This window comes from Macaca nemestrina, chromosome X, assembly GCF_043159975.1.
Source record: "Macaca nemestrina isolate mMacNem1 chromosome X, mMacNem.hap1, whole genome shotgun sequence".
Lineage (NCBI taxonomy): Eukaryota > Metazoa > Chordata > Mammalia > Primates > Cercopithecidae > Macaca > Macaca nemestrina.
This window is the reverse complement of record NC_092145.1, coordinates 7,509,204-7,522,108: the sequence shown is the minus strand read 5'-3', so window position 1 is coordinate 7,522,108 and position 12,905 is coordinate 7,509,204. Positions and strand designations below refer to the sequence as shown.

Here is a 12,905-nt window from a genome sequence, read left to right as displayed (position 1 = left end):
TTTAAAACACAGGCAGTGGGCCACGTTTCACCATAGTTTGCTGATCTCTGAACTAGGCTATAATAGTTCCCTAGTTGTCTGAAGCAACAATTTGCTCTGGTCTTACACTTAAGTGCCATGTAATCAGAGACAGTAGTTTATTGGAAGGAAAGGGAACTGAGCTTAAGGGTTTGGGCTCAAGCCTCAATAATGTCACTTTTTGTGGGAACTTGGGCAAGTTATGAAATGCCTTTGTGCCTTAGTTTCTCTATTTACAAATAAAAATGAGACTTACTCTTCTGTGTACCTCACTGGAATATGTGTTTTCAGGAAGATAGGGAAAACATGGAGGGCCTGCACCTTGAAAAATGTAATTGCCATGTAAATCTTACCTGCTTACTTTTCCTTATACCAGGGAGTGGTTACCTGGAGCCCTGGTGTCTTTGGAAGGAGCAGATAACCCATAGCTTTTCTGCAGAAGCAGGTGAGTCAGGGGCACTTGCATACCCCTGTGAAACTAGATTCCTATGGCAACAAACAGAATTAGAAGCAGCTCCCGTGCTGTGTAAAAGAACAATGGGAAGACAGCAAACTAGAAAGGGAAAATCAGACAAGATATGGAATTGCAAGAATTGTTGGTTAAGCTCAGCTTGAGTGGCTAATGCTGATACCCAAATAAACTGCTGATGTTGATAATGTACTATCTCTGTCAGTGATAGGGATTGTTTACATTGCGTGAGAGAGAGCTCTTGCCTTGTTGAAGCATGTGTTTGTGACACCATGAAACAGTTAAATAATATACTCCTTCTTGACAAGGGGCTTTTCAGCGCTCTCACATCTGGGCACTGAGAAGGAGCTTTCCAACTGATCCCGGAAACTTCCACCCATAGAAAGAGGCTGCAAGGAGGACAAGTCACTCAAGCTGAAATGGCCTGTACAGTGTATTTGGTCCAGCTCTTCATGCTTCCAGTAGGGAAACAGACCCAAGAGGTGGCCAGCTGAAGGTTCTTAGATGTAAATAGCAAGACCTGCACCAGAACCTGCACAAGACCTGACTCTTTTGCCCAATGAGTCATCCCATATTTGGAATTTGAAATGTCTGCTTCAATACAATGCTATGTATTACCGTTACTTTCATTGAAATACCCTGATATTGGCAAATGAGCCCAAGGCAAGAATTTCCTTGATGATTATTTTTGCAGATCTTCAGTTCAAAGCCAATTATTTGGCCTCCTTCATTCCAAAGCAATAAGGAACAAGGCCCTCTACACCTCTGTTTTCCCATGTAACAGTTTAAAAAATTAAGTGGTAATCAGTAGCTTGCTCTTTTCTCTTAGTTCTAGTCATTATTACTTAGAGTCACATTGTAAATAGTTAATACTGATTTTCAGTATGTTTTAAGAGAACAAGTGGTATCTATTGTAAGACAACTTTCTTTCTTTCTTTCTTTCTTCCTTTTCTTTTTTTTTTTTTTTTTTTTTTTTTTTTTTTTTTTTTCCTTGAGATGGAGTCTCACTCTGTCACCCAGGCTGGAGTGCAGTGGTATGATCTCGGCTCACTGAAACCTCTGCCTCCCAGGTTCAAGCAATTCTCCTGCCTCAGCCTCCTGAGTAGCTGGGATTAAAGGCGTGTGTCACCACACCTGACTGATTTTTGTATTTTGGGTGCAGATGGGGTTTCACCATGTTGGCCAGGCTGGTCTTGAACTCCTAACCTAAGGTGATCCACCCACCTTGGCCTCCCAGAGTGCTGGGATACAGGCATGAGCCACCACACCCGGCCAATACAACCTTTTTAAAGCTTTCCTTTACTAATAATATCTAGACCCAACCACTGTGTACTATCTCTTAACAAATATTTTTTAAATTTTACCCTTAAAGTTACTAAAAAATAAAATATTTTAACTTTGCCAGTCTAGGAAAACCTCAAACAAAAAAACCTCTGGGTCCCTGGATGTAAGAGTTATTTTTTTTTTCCCTAATTAGTTTTTAGATATCTGTACCTATTTGCTGTGAGTTTTGTATTTTTATAATGTTTTCAGGTAAGGTATTTCCTCAACATTGCCAAGACATTTAATTTTATCTTATGCATTGTACACATGAGGAAACATTGAGGCAAGGAGAGTTTACATATAACAGTAAAAACATGGGATTTGGAGTCAGTGAAATTCAAGCCATAGCTCCTTTATATTCTAGTTGTATGAGAATGGGATAATTACCCAAACTCTCCATCCTCAGTTTTCTCATCAATAAATAGGGAAAATAATGGTACCTGCCTCCTAGGATTGAGTTCCAGGTGAAATGAGCTAATGCAAGTATGCTTGGCAAAAGTGTGCTCAATAAGTGTTAGTCATTATTTCCTTGGGGATTCTGGGAAGTTTATACCACTTACATTCTACGATACAGGATAAAAATGTGAAATATTTATTTTGAAGCCATGAATAATGTTAGATAAAAATGCAGAAATGCCAATTGTTAGTGCTGACATACCCGCACCTTGTATGTTAAACCAACTTAAACTCAATTTCTCCATCAAAAATTCCATGCTGTGAGAAAATGTTTTCTGTCACCCAAATGCTTTCCCATTTTGAATGTAACTGGTATGTTTTATTAATGCTACATTATTTCCCACTGAACCATTTTTCCTCCAGAGCATGTGATGTCATTTATAGCCACTGGTACACACATTTCTTCCATATTTTGTCAATTAAGCATGTCATAGAATTTAATATTTACAATCTTGTATGGTTCACTGAACTAATTGAGGGAAAGAGAAATAATGACATGGGGAACAAAATAAGACATGCTACTTTTACCAAAGAAGTAGGGATAGAATCCTATCCTGTTGATTTTATTAGTGAATATTAAATATAATTATGAGGCTTATAATGAACATACTAATAACTTTATTAACCATTTCAAAGAACAAATTAATATTTAAATATTTAATATCTGGAACTCAAACTTTCACACTCATGCTTGCCAATTCTCTCATAACAGACAAGATTTGTCTTAGGAAGCAGATGGTATAGCATATTTGTGGAAGGTAATGTTGCTTGTTGCCAAAACCTAGGTAACACAGAGGCAAACTCATTTGTGTCGGTGAGATTTGTGTGGTAGCATGGGCAGGTCACAGAAATTTTTGGTTTTGGCATAAGCAATTATGGGCAGAAATGTATAACCCTAAAATTTCTATTTGAAGTCCTAACCCCAACTACCTCAGGATGTGACTGTATTTGAAGGTAGGCTCTTTAAAGAGATAACTAAGGTTAAATGAAGTCATAAGGGTGGGTTCCTAATCCAATGTGACTGGTGTCCTGATAAGAAGAGGAGATTTGAACACAGACACACAGGGAAGACCATTTAAAGAAGCAGGGAAAAGGCAGCCATCTACAAGCCAAGGAGAGAGGCTTCAGAAGAAACCAACACTGCTGATACTTTGGTCTTAGACTTCTAGTCTCCATAACTGTTAGGAAATAAATTTCCATTGTTTATGCCAATCAATCTGTGGTGCTCTGTTATGGCAGCCTGAACAAACAAATATATAAGCCCAGTCATTGATGACTTGATCCCCTCAGCTGAGGCAGGGAATCATAGTAAGTTCATATATGTGTATCCTTCCACCTCATTGACTCAATGAGAGAGGAGCAATGTTGTCAAAACACCCAGAAGGCCCTGTCTAAAGGCCTGCCTCTCAGGTAACAGAAGAGCTGGAATTTTCAAACAGAAGTCAGGCGTGGGACACCAGAGTACAGTCAGGGGTTCAGAAACCTAAGGATGCAAAACACAGGTTAAAGAGACAGCAAAGTGTCAGGAGCCATAGCAGACAGAAGGGCCATAATACAGGCTGATAATAAATCTAAGCCAAAGTAAATGTATCAATGATCAAATGCCAAGATGTGAACCTGATTCAGACAGTGATTTCTGCTTTTGCAAGTGGTTTTCTATATTCTTTCTGTAGATGCATGAACAAGTTCTGAGATAGTTAGTGTTGAGCTGGAAGAAAAAGCATGGTACAGTGAAAAGGACATTGGGCTTCCAGTAAGGAAGTCTGAACTCACATTCCTGGTTTCAAATTATTCTGGCAATTCATTGTTCTAGAATATATTAGGTATTTATTTACAGTATGTCACGTGCTGAGCTAGGTGCTAGGGACACAGAGGAATATGTGATCCAGAGGGAAAGGAGAGGGAGATAGGGGAAATTGCAGCAGAGGTTAATTACGTTAGAGCTATAACAAAGTATGCGGTGAGGACTTTCACTTAAGTCAGAATAAACGCTCTGATGACAATTCAAAACTCTGGATAAGGAAGGGGCCTCAGGATAGCTGACTAGATGCATCTGGTACTTGCCTTTCCTGTGGAGAAGAATCAAAATAGCCAGTAGATAATCACACTTTGAATATATTATTTAAGAGAGAACATTGTTGTTCAGCAGAGAAGTGATGGGAAGCACTGAAAGCAAGGAAGAAGAAAGCCAGGCAGCCTGTTTGGCTGGAATTAGCAGAGTCTGGAGAAGTTCCTCAGTGTGGGGAAAAGGTAAGTGAGAGACCCCCAGTCGTCCACGTTTCTTTGCAGATAATCCTAGACACAGGAAAACACCTTGACCCTCACAGGCCCTGAGACACACACAGGCATTTGCCTGGAGACCTTGTGAAGGCATTGCTCCAGAGAGAGGGCTTATGCTGGGTCCCACAAACCCCTGAGTCCCAAGAAGCTCCAGTATGGCACCATTTTGAGATATAAACCCTCGCCAGACAGTGTCCTTCCCTGGGGCTCAACAACCCCTGCATTTCCACACCCCTGGAGCCCCACTGACATTCCATACTCATAGCCACCACCACCAGGATTGAGATGAGAGCCACAGTCAATGACTCCAAACACCCCAGCAAAGGGGTGGCCAAACATTTTCACACACACAAAGGATAAATTTGACTGGGCTTTGTTCATGCCTTGGGTCTGCACTGGTGGCAACACTCATAGCCCCAGCTACCTGCCTACCTCTGTTTTCACTTAAAGTAACACTGCCCTCCCCGGTAGCAGGGCTGCTATACAGCTGCTGCTGCCTCTACCTGAGCATTATGCTGGGGGCCTGTGGATCACCCACCTTTGCCAACCATAACCAGTGCCTGTACACACCAACAGGGACTCTGAGGGCAGGTCTGTTTGGACCAGCTTTACCCACTCCCAGTATCCAAACACACCATCTGGGGGCTTGGAGATGGCCAAGCCCAGTTCACCACTGGTGGCACCTGAGCACTCCTCCTGGGGTCTGACGTCAGGTCCATCCAACCTGCTGCTACCATCACAGCTGAAACTCAACTGCACAGGCCATGTGGAGGGCTGGGGACTGGCCCACCCAACACCAACACAGGCAACCACCAACCCCAACATGGACCGCTTGGGTCCCAGAAGGTGTCTTACTACTGCCACTGCCATTGCTCAGGCTGCACCTGCTGCCCAGGAGCTGGAAAACTCTCTCACCTACTTAACCCCCTACAGTCACTCCTGGCACATGATCAAGCCATCCAGAGGCCCCCAAATCAGCCCACCCAGACTTGCTAACACAGGTGGCAGCATATGCCATCCTGGGACCCAAGAACAGGAATACATAATGTTTAAAAAAATAAATAAATAAAAAACATTGATAAACCATTTGTTAGGCTAACCAAGATTAAAAAAAGAGAAGATCAAAAAACCGAAATCTGAAATGGAAAAGAAGAAATTACAACTAATACCACGGAAATACAAAAAAAAAAAAAATCATCAGAGTTTATAATCAGCAAATATACACTAAGAAACTAGAAAACCTGGAGAAAATAGACAAATTCCAAGGTACACACAATCTACCAAGATCGAATCAGAAAAAGATATGAAAATTGAACAGACCACTAATGAATAATGAGATCGAATCAGTAGTAAGAGGCCTCCCAACAAAGATAAGTTCAGAACCTGATGTCTTCACTGCCAAATTCTACAGAAGAACTTACAGCAATTCTCCTCAAACTATTCCAAAAAACTGAGGAGGATGAAATTCTCTCTGACTAATTTTACAAAGCCAGCAATACTCTGAATTGACAAAACAGGCAAGAACACAAAAAAGAAAACTACAAGTCAATATTTCTGATAAACATAGATGTAAAAATCCTCAGCAAAAAACTAGCAAATTAACCCCAACAGCATATCAAAAAATAATATACCATAATCAAGTGAGATTTAACCCAGGGAAGCAAGGAGGGTTCAACATACACAAATCAATAAACATTATATGTCACACCAAAAGAATGAAGGACATAAGCTATAAGATCATCTCAACAGAAACAGAAAAAGCATTTGATAAAATTCAACATCTCTTCATAATAAAAACCCTCAACCCACTAGGCGTAGAAGGAATATACCTCAACATATTAATGACCAAATATGACAAACCTACAGCTAACATCATACTGAATAAGGAAAAGCTGGAAACCTTTTCCCTAGGAACTGAAACAAGACAAGAATGCCCATTTTGACCACTCTTATTCAGTATAGTACTGGAGGTCCTAGGCAGAGGAATTGGCAGCAGAAAAAAAAAAAAAAAAAAAAAAAAGACATCCAAATTGGAAAAGAAATCAAATTGTTCCTCTTCTATCTAGAAAAACCTAGAGACTCCACCAAAACAACACTTAGATCTGTTAAATAAATTAAGTAAGTTGCAGGATACAAATCAACATATGAAAATCAGCAGCACTTCTATATAGCAACAATGAAATAGCTGAGAAAGAAATCAAGAAGGCAACTCCATTTAAAATAGCTACAAAAAAGTAAAATACTTAATAAACCTAACCAAGGAGATGAAAGGTCTCCACAAGGAAAACGACAAAACACTGATAAAAGAAATTGAAGAGGACACAAGCAAATGGAAAGACATCCCAAACTCATGAATCAGAAGAATTAATAAGATTAAAATGACCAAAATGCCCAAGGCAATCTAAAGATTCAATGTAATTCCTATCCAAAATACTAATGTCATTTTTCACACAAATAGAAAAAACACTCCGAAAATTTGTACAGAAAACCAACAAACAAAAAGAGAGCCAAAATATCCAAAGCAATCCTGAACAAAAATATCAAAGCTGGAGGCATTGTACCATCTGACTTCAAAATGTATCACAAGGCTACACTAACCAAAACAGCATGGTATTGGTAGAAAAACAGATGCATAGACCAATGGAACAGAATAGAGAACCCAGAAATAAATCCATTTATTTACAGCCAATTGATTTTCAACAAAGGCATAGAGAGCATACATTGGAGAAAGAATACTCTCTTCAATAAATAGTTCTGATAAAATTGGGTGCCCATATGCAGAAAAATGAAACTGGACCCCTATCTCCCATCATATACAAAAATACACCTGAGATAGACTAAAGACTTGAATGTAAGACCTGAAATTGTAAAACTACTAAAAGAAAACAGGGAAAACACTTCAGAACATTGGTCTAGGCAAAAATTTTATGTCTAAAACTCCAAAAGCACAAACAGCCAAAACAAAAATGGACAAATGGGACTATATTAAACTAAAAAGCTTCTACACACCCAACGAAACAATCAACAGAGTGCAGATTCAACCTGTAGAATGGGAAAAATAACTGCAAATTATTCATCTGACAAAGGACTAGTATCCAGAATACATAAGGAACTCAAACTATTCAACAGTAGAAAACAACAACAACAACAACAACAAATAATCCTATTAAAAAGTGGGCAAAGGACATGAATGGACATTTCTCAGAAGAAGGCATACAAATGGACATAAGGTATGTGAAAAAAATATTCAGCAGTACTAACCAGGGAAATGGAAATCAAAACCACATGAAATAACATTTTATTTGAGTTAGAATGGCTATTATTAAAAAACAACAATAGTTGCTGGTGAAGATGTAGAGTAAAGGAAATTCTTGTGCATTGTTAGTAGGATTTTAAATTAGTACAGCCACTATGAAAAACAGTAGGAAATTTCTCAAAAATAGTACAAATAGAACTACCATATGGTCCAGTAATCCCCCTACTAGGTATCTATCCAAAGACAGGAAACCAGTATATCAAAGGGATACCTGTACTTGCATGTTTATTGCAGCAGCAATCACAATAGCAAAGATATAGAATCAACCTATATAAATGTCCAACAATAGTCAAATGAATAAAGAAAATGTGTGTGTGTGTGTGTGTGTGTATACACACACACATATATGTATATACAAATGTGTATATATACATATATATACACACACACAAGGCAATATTATTCAGCTGTAAAAAGAATAAAATCATGTTATTTGCAGCGATATGGATGGAACTGGATGTCATTATGTCTAATGAAATAAGCCAAACACAGAAAGACAATGTTCTCATGTTCTTACTTGTATGTGGGATCTTAAAATGTTGATTTTTGTGGAAGTAGAGAGTAGAAAAGTAGATACCAGAGGCTGGGAACAGTGTATGGGGAGTAAGAAAGACAGAATATATAGATAAGGCTTTATAGGATCTTGTAGATCAGGCCTTACACAAGACTTTGGCTTTTATCCTGAGTGAAATGGTGAGCTACTAGAGGAAAGTGTACAGAGAAGGGTCACCATCTTGTTTTGATTTTAAGAGAACCCCTCTGGCAGCTATGTTGAGAACAGACTATGAGTGATCAAAGATAGAAGAAGCCAGTCCAGCTTAGGTGACTATGGAGTAAACCAGAAGTAGTTATATTCTAAAGAATTTGTTCATTCAACAAGTAAGCATTGAGCAATGGTGGAGGTTGTGGGAAGTTATCAATGATGCCACCAAAATCTCAGGCAGTTATCTGGAAAGTGACAACTGTGAAACCAAATTTGTAAAAGAAAAATACGTTACAACAGCATGAATAAGCCATCTAATTACAAGTGTTAAAATCTAATTAGTATTCAGTTTATAACACCTAAGGTGCAAACAGCAGTGTGTGGGAAGCCTAGGATGCTGTTGGACCTATCCTTTTTGCATGGATGAACACTCTCTATTGTCTACAATAAGTCTCCACAGAACTATGTATGGCATATCTAACAGCTTTGCAAAAGTTATAAGAACTCAGTATTAGGAATTGGGGAATTTGATACAGCTGAAATAATACTACATGGTAGGTTTATTCCTTAAGAAAACCAAAACTTGAATTAAACTGTCAGACTTGTTGATTGGGAAAGAGAAGTAGATTTTTACTTAGTGTTGTTTCTTCTGCTCAGCCAATAATATGTGATCCCAAATCACACTTCTAGTTTTTGATGTGTGCCTTCATAAGTGTTTGTCATGGGGCCTGATATAATTAAATGGATTTTCAAGTGTTTTTCGAGGTACATTGCCCTCCATCCTCAGAGTACTATGGCCATTATACTGTAGATCTTCATTAGGCAAAAGCTTACAAATCTTCAGTGGCTTCATAAGGAGGGATTAAAAATTAACTCAGGATTTTTAATGTTGAAGCTTATGAACTGTTATTTTATTAGGGCATATTTTGTTCCACCTACTGCACATATCTACAAATAGCATATGCCCTTAGTATAATCCCAGTACTAGTAATAGACTGTTCACTTGTTTTAAAAAGTAATTTAGACTGGAATGAGTAATTATGTCCTAATTGATATGAAACAGGTTGTTTCTGGGTCTGAAAAGGAGTGCTAGAAGGGGAGAGAGCCCAACCATCTGGACGCTAGACTCTCTCAGAGTCATATGAGACACTCTTCAAGTGTGGTAAGGAGGCCAAAGAATGCAAACATCATAAAATTTGGAGGTCGTGCTACACAGTCCTGCTCCCTAAGTATAATCAGCCAAAAGTATTTGTTGGGGTCTACTGAAACCTCACTCTTCATTCTGTCTCCTGATAATTTAACTGATTAGTTGCTGGCAGGTACATTGGATAGTAGTGAATTAGACCACTAAATGTCCCCATTTAATTAGTAAGGTGATATAACTGGCCCACAAATAGAGTAAGGTTACTTTGGATTTCTCAGGGACCTAACTAGGTCAATTAATCAACTATTTGGTCTACTGTTCATTGGCTGACCACCAGAAGCAAATGCTAATTTGCCTGGATTGGGTTCATTAATAATACCTAATATTGGCTGGGCATGGTGGCTCATGCCTGTATTCTCAGCACTTTGGGAGGCTGAGGCAGGTGGATCACCTGAGGTCAGGAGTTCGAGACCAGCCTGATCAACACGGTGACATCCCATCTCTACTAAAAATATAAAAATTAGCCGGGTATGGTGGCAGGTGCCTGTAGTCCCAGCTACTTGGGAGGCTGAGACAGGAGAATTGTTTGAGCCCAGGAGCCAGAGGTTGCAGTGAGCCAAGACTGCACCACTGCACTGCAGCCTGGGCAACAGAGAGAGAGAGACACTGTCTCAAAAATAATAATAATAGTAATAATAATACCTGATACTTATTTATTGCTTATAAAGACAGTGTGTTAAGCATTATGTAATTTAATCCTCATAATAACTTCATTAGGGAAGTTTCATTATCCACATTTTACAGATGAAAAACTGAGCATCCAATAGAGCTCAAGTGACTTGACCTGGGTTACACAGCCAGTAAATAGTGGAGATGTGATTCAAATACAAATCTGTCTCACTGCAAAATCCCAAGCTCTTGGTAATAATATTATTCTGTAGTGGTCTATGGAATATAGCTCTGTAGTTGTAACATCAGGCTTAGTGCTCATCTTGCAAGTCTGGAGAATGAAGATATGCTCCATGTGGTGAGGTTAGAAGTGAAGAATTCTGGTAGGTAAGTAGGCCATTTCAGCAGAGATGCTGTTCATCTATTATTATTTATCCCTCCATATTTATGCTCAATATCATTATCCAGGAGTGGCCAAGGCCTCATTTCCAATCCCTCCCCCGATTCCTGAACCTCATCCTTCACAACAAAAAGTTATCTCTGGATTCCAAGGTGTCAAATATCTGATAGGATAAACAAATTCATCTCAATATGTGAATAAAACAAGACTATAGCACCTATGCCCCAGACTATTCCTTTATCTCTCTAGTATTATAACATGTTCTCATTTAATGGAAGACTTCTGTATGCATTCTTCTGCATTAGCTGTCAAACCTTGAAGAATCACTGAAATAATGGGGGTTTCAGAGAAACTCCTAGACAAGCAGGTGGAAGACACCTGTTGGATAAGGTATAACCTTGGCGAACTTCATTGATTGCAGCTCTCTGTAGAGTTAATTCTATAGATGCATTATGAAGGCCATCAGTTAAGAATTCAAATATTACATTTGCTTTGCATAAGAACATACACTTCATAGGCAGAGTGGGAGCAATGTTTTCATCTGCAGTGAAGCCCCTGATTAAGTCACTTAATTAGGTTAATCAGGTGCTTTACTTTCCTAACACAAAAAGTTTTACTGAATAGTAATACTAGATTATTGGTAGCAATGTCAAAGATAAGCTGGTGTGTGTGTGTGTGTGTGTGTGTGTGTGTGTGTGTGTGTGTGTGTGTGTGTGTTTAAATGTATTTCAGATAAGATAATCAGATTACTGTTACAAAATTCTAGAGTCTCTTGGCTGTAAAGTGACATACTAAATATTGCTTTCTAATTTTCCATTGTAATGCATGAAAGAGATAAGCACATACTTTTATCAACAGCAATGAAAAATGCAAATCTATTGGAATAATAAGAACTACTTAATGTTAATTAAGAGATAACTTTTTAAAGGAAATAATTTGGAGTTTGGAACTCTTTGATATCAAGGATCTGCTTCAGAAGGTTAAAGGTTATTTTTGCAATTGATCCCATGTAGAGAACTGTCTTCCAGGAATTGTTCTCATATTGTTCCAAAGTGAGCATAGAGGGAAATGTAGAAGCCAGGGATCAAAGAAACCAAGCAATGTGAAAATGATAAATCAGTGGGGCAGGTGGAATTAATTTAGCAAATAGCAAATATGTTAGCTTGAGTGTCCATTTTGTATAGTGGATATCTATAGATAGCTTATTATGAATAAACAATATACCATAATGCAAGTTTCACCATAGTGTTTTTGAAAAATGGTGTGGTTACTCATTTGGGAGTATCCATCCAGAATGGATTATTATTAGTACTCAATTCTGAGACAGAGGAGCCAAAAAGTTTATTCCTTGGAGGACTAACTTTATTACATAAGGCAACCCAAAGTAACACTGTCTTTATTAGTTTCCTGGGACTATCATAACGCATGACCACAAATTTGGTGGCTTACAACAACAGGAATGCATTGTTACATTGTTCCAGAGGCTAGAAGTATGGACTCAAAATGTTGGCAGGACCATGCTCTCTCTAAAAGCTCTGGTGGTCTATCCTTCATTATTTCTTCCAGCTTCTGGTGGTTGCCAGTAATCCCTGGCATTCCTTGGCTTGTAGAAGCATCATTCCAATCACTAATCCAACTATATTAGTCCGTTTACATACTGCTGTTAAAGACATACCCAAGACTGCAATTTACTAAAGAAAGAGGTTTATTGGACTTATAGTCCCACATGGCTGGGGAGGCCTCACAATCATGGTGGAAGGCAAGGAGGAGCAAGTCACATCTTACATGGATGGCAACAGGCAAAGAGAGGAGCTTCTGCAGGGAAACTCCCATTTTTAAAGCCATCAGATTTCTTGAGACTCATTCACTATCATGAGAACAGCACAGGTACGACCCACCCCCATGATTCAGTCATCTCACACCAGGTCCCTCCCACAACACATGGGAATTATGGGAGCTACAAGATAAGATTTGAGTGCGGACACAGAGCCAAATGGTATCACCAGCCTAATCCAGTATGACATTATCTTAACTTGATTACACCTGCAATGATCCTGCTTGCAAATAAGGTTACATTCACATGTATCTTTACTAAGGCTTTAACATACCTTTATGGAGGACACAGTT

At 38.8% G+C, this 12,905-nt stretch overlaps 1 protein-coding gene across 1 annotated transcript in view; it reads left to right on the top strand.

The window, feature by feature from the left end:
* Positions 1-446: 446 nt before the first annotated feature.
* The window catches only part of LOC105485067 (ALF transcription elongation factor 2), a 613,671-nt gene continuing 601,212 nt past the window's right edge, over positions 447-12,905 (top strand). Inside the window, exon 1 of the mRNA XM_071088433.1 lies at positions 447-463. The gene's annotated coding sequence lies outside the window, so the exon portion shown is untranslated. The remainder of the gene's footprint in view (positions 464-12,905) is intronic.